General features: G+C 48.7%; 1 protein-coding gene across 9 annotated transcripts in view; it reads right to left on the bottom strand.

Annotated features, from left to right (window-relative positions):
- The window catches only part of LOC128337656 (zinc finger protein 268-like), an 80,952-nt gene extending 77,146 nt beyond the window's left edge, over nt 1-3,806 (bottom strand). For 3 of the 9 annotated variants that reach the window (XR_008312378.1, XR_008312377.1, XR_008312376.1), the window contains exons 1-2: nt 3,421-3,806; nt 1,748-1,829 (exon numbers count right to left, since the gene is read on the bottom strand). The gene's annotated coding sequence lies outside the window, so the exon portion shown is untranslated. Of the gene's footprint in view, nt 1-1,747; nt 1,849-3,420 lie in introns of all 9 variants that reach the window. The other 6 variants (XR_008312373.1, XM_053278890.1, XM_053278888.1 and 3 more) reach the window with 6 other exon arrangements.
- Between the last annotated feature and the right edge of the window lie 11,881 nt (nt 3,807-15,687).

Here is a 15,687-nt window from a genome sequence, read left to right as displayed (position 1 = left end):
GCCACAGATCATGTGTCCTTTTTGAGATTCACAATTGTCTCTCGTCTGGGAGTTTGCTTTCTCTCTCTTTTTTAAATCTCAAAAAGGACATATCTGTGGCAAGTATGCAGAAATAAAATAGACTAAAATAGTGCTTATTGGCACAATTAGAGGTGGATGAGTAAGTCTTTCAAATCAATAATAATATGCAAACTGGTGGAACAAAACCGTTACCAAACAGCCAAGATAACTGCAATATGTAATTAACTGATCTCAGAATAGAAGCAGAAGTATCAGCTCTCTAAAAACCCTTTATACAGAAAACACTTAAGTTTTCTTCTGGTGTGCTGTTATTTATACCTTGCAACTAGTTGGGATAGTTAGCAGAGACATCGGGCCAGGGGAAGGAGATGTAGGCAGTGACGGCGGGTGGTGGTGGGGCATTTTAAAATCTTGTCTCTGAGTCTGGGCCCACTCCAACCTTGTTACGCCCCCTGGACTCACCATGTCCCTGACCTTCGCCCCTGCGAAAGGCGAAGCCGGAACCTTTCTCCCAGACCTCTGTATGCAAGGATTTGTTTGTGCAGAAGAGCATCCACCTCATTCTGAAATGCTGCAGTCCACCAGGGCTGGCCCCACCAGAAAGCAGAGTGAAGCAGGCTGCTTTAGGACAATGGCCACATACATAGCTGCTCACCTAGCACCCTCCCCAGAGGCAAATGAAAAGACAACAAGGTGGAAAAAAGGGGGAGAGATCTGGGGAAAGGGAGATGAGATTTTAAGAGGACAAAATGTGGGGAGAGGAAGGGGTGCTATTTTGTGCTCTGCTGAAGGCAGCAAAACACTTCTGGGCTGCCACTGTAGCTCAGACACAGCTTGTCACCTCTTCAGGTCTTTGTGGGAAGTAGGGCAAAGTGTGGATAGAATTGCAGGCGTGTGACTTGCACGTAAAGCAACAAGAGAGCCAGCGTGGTGTAGTGGTTAGAGTGCTAGACAAGGACTGGGGAGACCCGGGTTCAAATCCCCATTCAGCCATGAGACTTGCTGGATGACTCTGGGCCAGTCATTCCTCTCTCAGCCCAACCTACTTCACAGGGTTGTTGTGAGGAGAAACTCAAGTATGTAGTACTCTTTGCTCCTTGGAGGAAGAGCGGGATATAAAATGTAAAAATAATAAATAAGAATGACACACTCATCAAAAATGCTAATGGTAAATTTTAGCAATATCAACATTGTGATGCCTTAATCTGAGTCCTGTTTCTCCCCCAAATAGCCCTACAATCCTGCCCCCTGATGCTGAATTGTCTTATTTGTATTATTACAAAGAAGAACTTGTATTATTTGCTATTTATTATAATTAAAGTTGTGTTTGCCTTTTAGCATGTTCTTGTTCTTTGCTAGGGAAAAGGATATGGTGGCACGCCTCGGCCAGAAAAAAACGTTTTCCTCCCATCAGAACTAAATTGTAATGTATGAAGGTAGGCAGGCAGGTGGGGGACAGGGGAGTCTCTGGGGCGCCCCCCTTCAAGTGGCGCCCAGTAGGAGTGTGCACGGTTCGGTCCGGGCATAATTCCAAAGACCGCCTGTATTCTACCAAAGACAACCACAGGGCTCTGTGGGCACCAGGAGTCAACACCGACTCAACGGCACACTTTACCTTACCACAAGAAATATGAATTGTCCCATATGCTAAGCAGAGCCCGCTTTGGTTTGCATTTGAATGGGAGACTACCTGTGAGCACCACAAGAGGGGATGGGGAGAACTCACCTGCAGGCTTGCATGCAGAAGGCTCCAGGTCCCCTCTCTGGTAGCATCTCCTGTCTGAAACCTCGATGAAGCTGCTGCCAGTCTGGGTAGACAATGGTGAGCTGGATGGACCAAGAGTCGGACGTGGAAGAAGGCAGCTTCCTGTGTCCCGATGTCCCCTGTGCTGGGATGAGCCCTGGGGCAGCAGCAGGGGACTGGGAGGAGCTGGGCTCCCTTCCCCAGAGCAGACACGGCAGCCCTGGCAGCTGATCTCCAGCAGGCCGGCTGCTCTGGTGGGCTACGGAGGGCAGTGCCCAGAAGGCGGCTGTCAGGGCCTGTGGGCTGCTCCTTCCGCCCAGCAGGCAGCCACTGACTTCTGGGCCCACTGCAGAAGGGCAGGGCAGGGCAGGAGGGCCAGAGAGGCTGCAGAGAGCAGGCAAGGTGAGATACTCCTGCCTGCATCTAGCCCTGGAGGGGGCCCTCCATTCTGCAGGGCCGATCTTGCAACCCCCTCATCCAGCGGCTGGGTTTGTCTCTCCCCCCCTCCCCCCCTCCGCTCCAGGCAAAGTGGTTCTGGATATGTCATTGGCCAGGAAAGCAGCTCTGTGCCAAGAAGCCCATGTGGCATAGTGGTTAGAGTGTTGGACTAGGACCAGGGAGACCCGAGTTCAAATCCCTTCTCAGCCATGAAACTCACTGGGTGTTAAGTCTCAAAGAAGCAAGCCAGCCCCAGCTTTTAAGAAGCCTGTGTGACAGTGTTGGTTCAGGGCCTACCCATGGAGGCTGTGAAATCCGAGGGCACATCAGATGAGGGGGCCTCAGAGCCAATGCTGAAATGCCCCAAGAATTTCCACATCTGGGGTGATTTATGCAAGCATGAAGCACAGGTCTTGCATACACATGGTACTCTGGACCAGGGCAGGGGAGATAATTCTGAACATCTCCATTTCATTTGAAAATGTCCTTCAATCCTCTCTGACTTGAAATGCCAACCACATGAGAAATGTGCAGATTGAGAATTTCAGCACAAACTCCAAACCAGGCCTCTTAAAGATGACAGCTGTGCCCCATGGCTATTTTATTGACTTAACTGGAGTCAGTCTGATTTGAGGCCGGTTCGCACTTGATGCATCCAAAACTAAGCTACTTTTGAAGACCTTTTCCCAGGAAAGACCAGGGCCAAGTTCCTCCCCCACCAAGGGCATTTTCAGACTGCAGGCTTTTTAAATTATTTATTTATTTATTTATTTATTTCTATTAATTATTTTTACATGTATATCCCGTTCTTCCTCCAAGGAGCCCAGAGCGGTGTACTACATACTTGAGTTTCTCCTCACAACAACCCTGTGAAGTAGGTTAGGCTGAGAGAGAAGTGACTGGCCCAGAGTCACCCAGCAGGTCTCATGGCTAAAGGGGGATTGGAACTCGGGTCTCCCCGGTCCTAGTCCAGCACTCTAACCACTACACCAGGCTGGCTCTCTTCTTGCAAACCCTCCTGGCCTCTCTCTCTCCCCACCCACCTCCATGCCCTGGACAGGTGGATGCTGCTGGCTGCACACCTCAGAGCCATGCCGGGACATTCCTGACAGCAGAAAAGACTGCTGGGTTCCTGGGAGAGGGAGAGGGAGATGGAGAGGGAGAGACCACCACCTCCACCCCTTCCCCGGGGTGCTGCTGCTGCTTTTCCTCCTTACCTTGCTCTTTATCCAAAGCATGCAGCAGCCCAGAGTCCTTCAGGCTGGTACGGTGTGTGTGTAAGATCACGTGCAATCCTTCAGGCAGCGCTGTCCTCTTGCACCCTGCTGCAGACTCAAGGAGGCCCCCGAAAACTCAGGAAAGTCCTGCTCGTTTTTAGGCCCAGGAGGCTTCAGCAGCCTCCTGCAAGCTCTGCCTCCTTTCCAAGCCCTTCAACCCCCCCCCCCTCGCTTCTGCTTCCTCCTCCTCAGCTGATGCAACACTTTCACACTATTCTCAGGATCCCCAAATGCCGGGGGGGGGGGCGGGGGCAGGGGCGGGGCTATCCCACAATGCATTGCACAGGAAGCTGAGAGGCGGGGCATGGAATGGAAATGCAGCTGCAGCAGCTCCTCCCTTCCTGGCCGCTCTTGAAGCAGCACTCCGAGGACTTCAGGAAGCCGGGCTGCGGGTGGGAGACTGTGAGGATAAGGGAAGGCGGGGGGGGGGGGGGGCACAAGCGGAGGGTGGTACAGCCTGGGGAGCTCAGAGCCCGGCCAGGAGGAGGAAGAGGAGGAGGAGAGAGAGAGATCCAGGGGGAAGGGGGGGTGATGGATGCAGCCGCCGATGGCAGAACTCCTGGCCCCAAGCAAGCAAGCAAGCAAGCAGCTGGTCTCTGGCTCCTCCCGTCTGCTCTGAGGAGGGAAGCTGAGGGGGAGGGAAGGAAACTGCCAGGTCCCCGATGGAAGGGCTGCTGCACCCCACCTCCTGCACAGCCCAGCCTCGGGGGATCTGGGGGTCAGTGGGGCCAACCTAGGGGCAGAGGGGGCCCTGCCTGAGGGCCCTCCTGACCTCGCCTGACAGTGACACACACACTCGATTCATGATGGGACTTGGGCATTCTGGGCAGGGGATGATGGGCCTTTTAGTCCAACCACCTCTGGGGAACCCTGTCTGGGAACCCCTGCCGTAAAAAGACAAGAACTGATTTGTGCCAGAGAACCGGCTTCTAATCAGCTTCACTTCCATGGCTGTGAGAGTGGATCACCACCACCCCACATTCTGGCTCTATGGCTTGGACACGCCCAACTCTCTCTTTGACTCCCCCTTCGTTGTCTTTTAGCTCTGAAAAGAGAGACGAATCTTTCGCCTTTCCTCCTCAGGAAGGTGCTCCAGCTCCTCCGTCTCTTGACTAGCTTTTTTCTGTACAGTTTCTCTTGCTCGATGCTGCCTTTTTCTCCCTCCCTCCCTGCCCTGTTTCTTGAGATGGGACCATCAGAACAGGGAATTGGTTTCAAAGAAGGATTTGGTCCTGTGATTCTGCCCTGACACACCAACGTGACAGAGAGAGACGCAAGTTGACAAACTGGAGGTTTTTCACACCAGCTTTTAGTTCACATCACCTCCAGAATGGAGGATGTGCATTAACATATTGGGCAGATTGCTATCGGGGAGCACTTGACACAGGATTTGGATTTTTCATTCTCCGTTAGAATGTAACTTGATTTATATCTGGGGTTAAAAATCCACTCTTTGGAGCAACTTCAGGTGGTTAGAGTACTGGACTAGGACCAGGGAGACCTGAGTTCAAATCCCCATTCAGCCATGATACTAGCTGGGTGACTCTGGGCCAGTCACTTCTCTCTCAGCCTAACCTACTTCACAGGGTTGTTGTGAGGAGAAACTCAAGTATGTAGTACACCGCTCTGGGCTCCTTGGAGGAAGAACGGGATATACATGTAAAAATAATAAATGATTATAATAACTCTTTCCTCCAACCCCAGATTGGCCCTAAAGCTCTCAGCAACCAGTGAGTGTTGAGCTGGGGGAGGGAAAAGTTTCTCCTTGCCATTCATATTGATCTAATGATTCTTTCTTTCCTTTCTACGCCTGTTTGCAAGGAGACCAAAGGGCCAGTTCAGATGATACTTTTCAAGGTGTGTTTAGTATATCGGTAGGGTTTCCCCCCCAATTCCCACTTCAGATGAAGAGCCCAATACGGGTTGAGTATCTTCTTCCAACCACTTCTTTCGAATCCTACTGGACCTTGCTTGCTATCCCAGACGCAGGCCTATCCCTCTCCTCTGTCTCTATGGTTCCCAGCCTTGCTTTGTTGTGTCTCCTGCTTCAAACAGGAGATCTATGCTCCTTCCCATAGATATAAGTCCCTAAAACAATAGAATCATGCAGAGCAATCAGCTGTGGAGATGCAATTCTTTTCCAAGGCAGAACTGAGAACTTTGGCTCTGTCTTCTATGGAGACTTTCTCTGTCTGCTAGCTTGAAGTACACACATTAAATGGGCATATTTGGAGATCTCAGGCTGCACCCCAGGGGTGTGTGATAGATATATCCTTGCATTTTGAAAGCATTCCTCCACAATCCAATTTTTTTTTCTCTCTCTGTGACTCTAGCCTTTCTTTCCTCTGAGCTTTCCTGCTCCTTCATGCTTTTCAAAAGGAGAGTTTCCCTGCATTTTCTGGGGAAAGAATGCTATTTTGTGGGGTTTAAAAAAATTGTTTTGCTAGTCTGCATAAGTTATGGAACCTACCTACAAAAACAAAAACAATGTTTTAGTCTTTTGAGGGTTGGTCTGGGAGTTTATGTCAGAGAGTGAGTGAGTCCCAAGCAGCTTGAGATAGAGAGATAATAGTGAGCTGGGGAAAAGGCCTTGGATAGGCAAGGATCCTCACAGTTTCCAAGCCCACAAGCCCAGATTTCTGCTGGGAATGAAAAGATCATTTTGAAGCTGTAAGTGGGGTCCTGGAAGGTGGGGAAGAGGAGGCCAGGGGTGACCCCTGTGCCTGAAGGGACCTTCCTGGTGGTCTGGCTTCCCCCAACCCATCATTGCATTTGAATGGAAGACTACGTGTGTGAGCCCTGCCAGATATACCCCTTAGGGGTTGGGGCCCTTGCTCAGTAGAAGAGCACCTGCATGCTTGCATACAGAAAGAAGGCTCCGAGATCCCTGTCTGGCATCTCCAAGAGAGGGCTGAGAGAGATTCCTGCCTGCAGCCTTGGAGAAGCCGCTGCCAGACTGTGAAGACAAGACTGAGCTAGAGAGACCAATGTTCTGACTCAGTTGAAGGCAGCTTCCTATGTGCCTAAGGAGCATAGGCTGGCATAATGCTTTTTCTCCCGCCATTTTACTTCTTACAAGAGTCCTGTGAGGTAGGTTAGGAGGAGACAAAGTGATGGGCCTAAGGGCATCCACTGAGCTTCATGACTGAGTGGGAAAGGATTGGAACTTGGGTCTCTCCCATCCCAGTCAACCCACTTCTCACTCTCCTTCTTTATCTATTCATTGATCTTATGTTTCTATACAGACTGCTTAAAGAACTTTTAGAGTTCTCGAATCCTAGGTATAATTAGCAAACAGAATTTGAAGCCACCTGCATGACTTGAAAGCACCTTCAGCCCATCTCCCCAGTCATTAGAGCTGGAGTGAAATTCCCTAGATGCACCCAGAGAAGCTCCGACAGGCTCATCTGGCTTTTTGCTCTGAATCAATCCCCTTGATCAGTTCATTGGGGAACACACACACCTTTGCCCTGGAGGAAACGAGGTCTCTGTTGGTTGCTTTTCAGCTGTTATCTAGAAGAAAGACTAAGTCTGGAAGGGTGTTGAATGAAACCCCCACCAAAACTTAGGAAATAAAGGGGGCTGCTTCCATCTTTAGTGTGCAAAAGGGGCTAATCATCATCATCATCATCATCATCATCATAGCCATCCCTTAGTATTTTCTGGTGTGGGAGAGGGAGGCATGGAGAGAAGACAGAAGGAGCCTTGGTGTCTGGTCATACTAATGGACCCTGCGGCTTCCCAAGTAAAATGGAAATCATTCTCCATCACCGACAGGAGCTTGGAAGTAGGTCCAGTAGGAATCCCTTGAACAGCTGTAGATCAAGCTAATCAATGGCTCTTGGGCCTTTAATAACTATTTCTGTACCATTTTGGGGGGGGCGAGGACAGACAGAAGCAGGCTATGTAGTGCCTTTCAAAGAAAAATCTCCCCAAGCAGTTCACACAGAAAAAGTAGAGCAGAAGCTTGATAGATTCCGTTCCAAGGGGACATTTGAAAAAGCTCCCCCTGCTAACAGCTGCAGGCCAGGCCACTTGGAAAGGCAAGTTCTGACTGGCTTAGATCATGGTGGCTTTGAATAAGATCCATCCTACCCTCCAGCCTGCCTCGCCCTTCAGCTCTCTTTTCAACACTCCCCTCATTTTTGAGCCTTTTTCTCTTCTGAAGCCCAAAGTGGCCATTTTGCACTTCCTAAGCAAGTCTCCGCTCGCATATAGGATGACCTGGATAGCTCTCTGGTCCCTGTTCCCCATCTGCTCCATGGCTCTGACATCTCCTAACAGGTGCTGAGCGCCACTCAGGGTTAAGTCCAGGGTCATCTTCTCCCTATTTGGTTCCATGACCAGCTGATCTAAGGCACAGTCATTTAGTGTCTCTAGAAATCGGGCCTCTTTGACCCAGATGGGAATTTGCCCACTCCAAGGGAGGGTGGTTCAAGACACCCATATTCACAACTCGGTCTCTCCTGGATGCCTCCCTGATTTCTTCCTTCAGATCATTGTCTAAGAGGGTTTAAAGCTGGTGCTTTTTGCGTCTGCAAAGGAGGGAGGTTGGGAAAGGGTCTGATGGAGGAGAGGCCAAACTGGCCAGGTCTGATCCTTCCCCACCTATTGGAAGCTTGAGTTCAATGCAATTGGGGTACAGAGAACAGACGAGAAATTGGGGGGCGCTGATGGCACGTGTGGGAGAGAACTGATGGGAGGGTCCAGCTGTCTGGCCAGTTCTGTCTCCAGTCCTAATGGATATCTCCGGAGATCACTTGGATGGTTCTCGAGGGGCAGGGTCTTCCCACTTCTTACTGGGGTGTCATCTGTGAAACCTCTTGCCCATCTTTGGGGTTCTGGCCCATCTAGAGTTGTCAGGTGCCCATCAAGTTGTCCTCTGGTGTTAAGCAGGGTTAACTATTGCACCCCACTGTTTTCGGACAGGCCCGGAGAGCGGCTAGTGTCATGTGAAGTGTTCTCTGGCCTTGATAGATGAGCAACAAAAAGCCCATATCTCTGTCCTGGCCTTTAGGGCTGGCCTCATTGATGTTGATGGGAGGAGGGGGGAGGAGCACTCTTCCTCCTAATACAAACAAGAGCTGCCAAAAGGCCCGGAAGATGCAACAATTAGCACCATAACAAGTGTGAATTACTTCCTGCTAATTTATGTCCAGTACATCTGGGAAACATCTAGCCAGTAAGAAGCTGGCACTTTGCTCAAATCTAAAACATGAGCACAGTTGCTAGAAGCCTTGTATGAGGCTTTAACATCTGCTTCCCAGAGACAGTGGCTGCCCAGTGGTGAGAGCCTGTGTGGTGGCTTTCTGCTGTTGTCAGCTTGCCAGTCTGTGTGCCCCCTAACGTGTGGGGCTGTGGCTGCCCTGCAGGTTTGTCTGTGCAGGATCAGGGCGAGAGGGGGTGAGTCAGCAGTTCCTGGGGGTCACTGATCTCCCCACTGCCCAATGGAGTTCCTTACTGAGCTGACGGACTTGGTCTCAGGTGTCTCCCAGGGTTGTGGTCCTGGGGAACTTCAATGTCCACTTTGGGAACAATTTGTCTGGAGCGGCTCAGGAATTCATATTGGCCATGACGACTATGGGCCTATCCCAAAGGGTCTTGGGACCAATGCAAATTGCAGCTCACTTCCTGCTGAAATAAGAGCCTCCCCATCTCTTACAACTTTTAAAAGGGCAGTCAAGATGCATTTGTTCACCTAGGCTTGTAATTAGATATTGTTTTAATTGTTTTAATAGTTTTGACTTTTTAAATTTAAATGGTTGAAAAGTGTCAATCTTTATTGGTTATTTTTATTGTTTAGTAAACCGCCCAGAGAACTTGTGTTTTGGGCGGTATAATAATATTTATTTTATTTTAATTTTATTATTCTACCGTTAGATAACTAAATAAAGCCAGCCAGTGAAGGTCCTGGTTCTGTAATCTGCAAAGTCACTGAGGCACGTTGCTCAGCTTCCAAAATATTAGCTTGTTCAAACAGCAAGATTCTTGGTTGTTGCCCATAGTCCTTTGGTGGGGGCAACTTATAAGAGAATACAAGTATCAACTGGATAGTAATAACAATATTTTATAAGGCATTGCTAAGGAAATGAATAGATTAACAGGTTTAGCTCAGTAGTTTCAGTAAGCACTTCAGAGCCCATGTTGTTTCTCAAGGAGAAGAGACACGTGCAGACAGGATCTGGGCCATTGGCTCGTGACAATAGGGTCTCCTTCAGTTTCCTTTTCTATCCCAGGCTCTAACTAGTTTTCTCTTTCGGGGTACTGCAGGTAAATGTTGGGAGAGGAAGAATGGTAGAAACCCAATGGATGGAGCTGCTAGATGGGGGAAAGGGAAACAAGAGAGACTAAAAACTGGAGAAAACTGGGAGAACAGGAATGAATCCAATGGTTTTCAGAATGTAATCCGGCAAATAATACAGAAAGCAGGAGAAAGAAGCCTTTGTCCTCCGTTCAGGAAAAGCTCCTCTACTGAACCCAGCTTTCAATCTTAGAAGGAAATGAAAGCAAGGAAGAAACTACATAAATGCCTGGAATGTGGAAAGAGCTTCAGCACGAGTGGAGAATTTAGTATACACCACAGGACCCACACTGGGGGGAACCACATAAATGCTTGGAGTGTGGAAAGAGCTTCTGCACAAGTGGACAACTTATTGTACACCACAGAACCCACACTGGGGAGAAACCACATAAATGCCTGGAGTGTGGAAAGAGCTTCAGAACGAGAGCACAACTTACTGTACACCACAGAACCCACACTGGAGAGAAACCACATAAATGCCTGGAGTGTGGAAAGAGCTTCAGCTGGAAAGCACATCTTATTTTACACCATAGAACCCACACTGGGGAGAAACCACATAAATGCCTGGAGTGTGGAAAGAGCTTCAGAACGAGAACAAAACTTACTGTACACCACAGAACCCACACTGGAGAGAAACCACATAAATGCCTGGAGTGTGGAAAGAGTTTCAGCACAAGTTCACATCTTATTGTACACCACAGAACCCACACTGGGGAGAAGCCACATAAATGCCTAGAGTGTGGAAAGAGTTTCAGCACAAGTTCACATCTTATTGTACACCACAGAACCCACACTGGGGAGAAGCCACATAAATGCCTAGAGTGTGGAAAGAGCTTCAGCAAAAGAAGAGCTCTTACTGTACACCACAGAACCCATACTGGGTAGAAACCACATAAATACCTGGAGTGTGGAAAGAGCTTCAGCCAGAGAGCACATCTTATTGTACACCATAGAACCCACACTGGGGAGAAGTGCAGCGTTGTTAAGTAGTTAGCAGCTCTATCTCCCCAATGTGGCAATATCCCAAAATGTCAAGGGGACCAAAATGTCAAGGGGAAACTTCAAGTATATGCTGATGGGATCTGATCTGTTGGTGACTGACCAGGAGAGCGAACTTGGGGTCGTGGTGGACAACTCATTGAAAGTGTCGACTTAATGTGCGGAGGCTGTGAATAAGGCCAATTCCATGCTAGGGATCATTAGGAAGGGGACTGAAAATAAAACTGCTAATATTATAATGCCCTAATACAAAACTATGGTGTGGCCACACCTGGAGTACTGCATACAATTCTGGTCACCACATCTAAAAAAGGACATTGTAGAACTGGAATAGGTGCAGAAGAAGGCAACCAAGATGATCAGGGGGCTAGAGCACCTTTCTTGTGAGGCAAGGCTACAACACCTGGTGCTTTTTAATTTAGAAAAAAGACTGTGGGGAGACATGATGTTATAGGAGGTCTATTACATCATGCCTGTGGTGGAGAAAGGGGACAGAGAGAAATTCTTCTCCCTCTCACATCACACTAGAACTAGGGGTCATCTCATGAAATAGATTGCCAGGAAATCTAGGGCCAACAAATGGAAGTACTTTTTCACACAACACATACTGTTATGCTCTTGTGGAATTCTCTGCCACAAGATGTGGTGTCAGTCAACAACCTGGATGGCTTGAAGAGGGGTTTGGATAACGTCATGGAGGAGACGTCTATCATCGGCTACTAGTCGGAGGGCTTCAGGCCACCTCTGGCCTCAAAGGCAGGATGCCTCTGAGTACCAGTTGCAGGGGAGTAACAGAAGGAGAGAGTGCATACCCTCAACTTCTTCCTGTGGCATCCAGCAGCATCTCGTGGGCCCCAGTGAGAAACAGGATGCTGGACTAGATGAGCCTTGGTCCTGATCCAGGAGAGCTTTTCTTATGTTCTTAAATGCTTGAAGTATGGAAAGAGCTTCAACCTGAATAAACACCATAGAACGCACACTGGGGAGAAACCACATAAATGCCTGGCGTGTGGAGAGACTTCAGCACAAGTGGAGCTCTTACTGTATCCCATAGAACCCACATAGAGAAAACCACACGAATGCTTGGAGTGTTCAAAAGAACTTCGGGAGGAAGGCAAGCTTTACTGCACATGAGCAAACTCATATTGCATAAAAACCATACACCTGAAACTGCAGAGAAACCTGGGAAACTGCCTCACTGTGTGAAATATACAACCTTGTCCAATTTCTTTTTCTCTTTTGACTTGCTTTGACCCTTGTTACCTTCTTAGGGATTTGAGGCCAAGTGTTCATACTGGTGTGTTTGGTTCTGTGTTAAGAATAAGTGTGCATCATTCGGTCCAACTGATTCATGAATATTAGTCTTTCACAACATTCCCTTGCTTTTCCTTGCCTAGGAATACTGCTCTGTGTTGGTTGGTGTAGACAATACTGAGCTGGAGGGACCAGTCGTGTGACTGAGTTCCGGAGCTTTCTATGTCTGTCTGGAGCACATCTCACTCAGGAGTTGAGCCCCTGCTTTCCATGCCAGAGGTCCCAGGTTCAATCCCTGGCAGCATCCACAGATAGGGCTGGGATAGAGGTTGCCTGGAACCTTGGAGGGTCGCTGCCAGTCAGTGTAGACCAGTGTTGAACAACTTGGTCCCTCCTGCCATTGTTGGCTACATCTCGCACCACCTCTGATGATTGATGACTGTTGCTGAGCATGCTGGGAGTTATAATCCAAAGGGTTCAAGCTGTGCTGCCCTGAGTCAGATAGTACTGAACTAGATGGAGGGTGGCTTAGTCTATATCAGGCCTGCTCAACTTGGGGCCCCCCAACTGTTCTTGTACTACAACTCCCATAATCCCCAGACACAGTGGCCAAAAGCCAGGGATTATGGGAGTTGTAGGCAAACATCTGCAGGAGGGCCGAAGTTGAACTGGCCTGGTCTATATACAGCTTCTTCCAGAGTTCCACATAGCACACACACACACACACACACACACACACACACACGGTGATTAGGAGCACATTAGGAGAGAAAGCAGAGAGAAATGGATAGTTCTAATTGTTGGAGATGACCTTCCAGTGCATCAACCTTTTGCACCAACTGTCCTAATGACCACTAGGGGCATTGGGAGTAGAGACAGTGAGTCAGGGTCTCCCGATCTGTCCCCACTCTATGACCCCTCAACGGACTCTGCAGCACTTCTTGTACTTGAGTCACAATACTTCCTTTCCTCCTAGAGAGCAGATGGAAACCTCTCTCTCTCTCTCCTTACCTATCCATTATGTAGTCCTTTAGATTAGAGATAAGTCTTTCCTATCTAAGTGTATTTAACCAATAAATATTTAGTATTAAGTCATACAAGGTTCTCCATGTGTTTTCTCTAAATAGCTGCAATATCCAAACCATCCTCTGCTACCTACTCTGTAACTGGAGTGTGTGCTCATTCCTTAGTGCTCTGCTGTTTTACCTATTGTGGGTAAAAATCAACAACCTCTAACACTAATAATCTCTGTTCCATTTCAAAATGAAGACAAGGACTATCAGCACTATCCCAAAACACCCATTTTGGAAGGGCGGTATATAAATCAAGTAAATCAAGATATAAATAAAACCAGGTCACTAAGAAGGGGGCTGCACCTATTTACTATGCTTTTACTTAACTGAGCCCATCTGATGTGATGCAGGATCACACTCACTGCACTGAGAATTAAACATCTTTTGTAGCCCTTCTTGAGACACAAGTTCCTTGTTCTGATGGGGACCAGCATGGAGAGCTGGTCTGGATGTAGCAAGCAGGACTTGTCCTCTTAACTAAGCAGGGTCCACCCTGGTTGCATTTGAATGGAGCACTGTAAGAGATTCCCCTTAGAGGATGGAGCCGCTCTGGGAAGAGCAGAAGGTTCCAAGTTCCCTCCCTGGCAGCATCTCCAAGATAGGGCTGAGAGAGATCCCTGCCTGAAACTTTGGAAAAGCTGCTGCCAGTCTGTGCAGACAATAATAAGCTAGATGGACCAATGGTCTGACTCGGTATATTGCAGCTTCCTATGTTCCTATGATGGTCTCATTTCAAAAAGCGGGAGAGGGTCTGAGTCAGTTTTGTCATGAAATAATTGATTTAAAGAGGAAGGACCAACCTTCATTCAGTCATTCATCCAGACAGACTGGAAGTCTAATGAAACCTGATCAAAAGCCCATTTACACTTCTGGTTGTAGGAGAGCGTGCTGTCTGAGAGTTAGGCAAAATCTTTCAGCCTGATGAAGGGTGACAGAATGTGTCACTCATCTTCGTCTGTCTGATCCCAGACCCAGGACAAAGGGGCCCCTGAGCATGTACAGAGTTCATTTCTCTCTGCACCACTACTCTTCTGCCCTATTGGCAACCATCTGCCACTGTCATAGGCTTGTATAAGGGCATAACAAGAATAGCAGTTTTATTCTCAATCCCCTTCCTAATGACCCTAATGGTGAAAATTGGCACATAAATGTTTGTAGTAGTAGTAGTAGTAGTAGTAGTAGTAGTAGTAGTAGTAGTAGTAATTGCAGCCTTGGGGACAAATTCTGGCCAAGCAGTGCCCCTTTGGATGGGAATGGGGGACCAGAAACACGTTGGGAAGGGCCGCCCTTTCATCCTTGAAATGCTGGAAGGTGTGTTTTTCAGGAAGCATCAGGGCAGGTGAGATGTCCCTCTGGATGGTGAAGGCAGAGCCACTTGTACACAGAGTCGTCTTGGAAGAGATACTGCTCTAGGAAGGAGGCCGTTGTATTTGGTACCCAGAAAAGGAAGACTCCTCCTTGTGTCTTGTGGGGTTTACAGCAGCAAAGAAGGGAGTCCTGGAGATGGGAAGGGTCTCCCAGTTAGCATTTGGGAGGGTGCCCCTCTAGCCATGGTGGGGAAGGTGGAGGCCTCTGGGGGAACAGGGATGTGGCCGGAAAGGGAGAGACCCCCGGAAGAACTGTAGGGCCCCCCGAGTTCCAAGGAGGGTCCTCGACTCCAGAGGACCAGCGGCCGTTGAGCTGGCAGTTAGCTGGTGATGCGGCCCCCTTCGTGAGGTCACCCGTCGCTACGGGGTCCTGGGCCTGGAATCCTCGCTGGCTCCCTTGAATGAATGTGAGAGTGGAAGAGAGCGGGTGTCTGAGAGAGCGGCTGTGGCAGCGAAAGTCATTTAGAGAGAGATTGGGCGCGATTGTGAGAGTGAAAGAGAGAGCGATTGAGAGAGAGAATGAATAGATAATAGAGTTTAAATATCGGAGCAATCAGAGGCGGGAATTTGTTGTTTGGGATAGGGAGGGGGAGGCGGTTGGGGCTGGGCTGGGTCGTTGTTTCTAGTTGTTGTTGCTGTTGATTGTTAGTCTTAGGTTTAGGTTAGGGTTAGGTTTTGAGTCTTTAATTGGAGAATAGCCACAAGCCTGTTGATCATGTGAGTATTGATTTTTTCATTTCATTTATAAACCATCTTAAAACCGAATTTATCAAGGCAGGGGAGACAACTGAAAACAATATGTAAAAGTCAATAAAAACCATTCAATCACTTCACAAAATTTTAACAATAGTTTTTTCAATACACTTTAAAAAGACTTTTAGCCAAAGACCTGAGAACACAGGTGTGTCTGAAGTGATTTGGGGAAGGCAGCCAGAGATGCAGGAACTCCTCTATGGACCAGGAGCCCATTCTCAAGCCGGTTCGGGGCAGCCCCAGAGAAGGCCTGGCCCCACACGGCCCCTTCTCCAGCACCCACTCCCTGCCTGCGTCTTTCCTTAACTCAGGAGCCCAGGAGCTCTCCAGCCTGCTGAGGGTTGGGAGATCTCCTCTCTGCACCTCCCCAGCCCAGAGCCGTGCCCCGGATTCCCAAAGGGGCTGGGCCCAAGCCGGCAGCCAGCTGCCCAAAGAGCCACCTCACGGACTGAAGAGGGCT

Source organism: Hemicordylus capensis, chromosome 14 (genome assembly GCF_027244095.1).
Source record: "Hemicordylus capensis ecotype Gifberg chromosome 14, rHemCap1.1.pri, whole genome shotgun sequence".
In the NCBI taxonomy this organism is placed as follows: domain Eukaryota; kingdom Metazoa; phylum Chordata; class Lepidosauria; order Squamata; family Cordylidae; genus Hemicordylus; species Hemicordylus capensis.
This window is presented reverse-complemented; position numbering and strand designations above follow the sequence as displayed.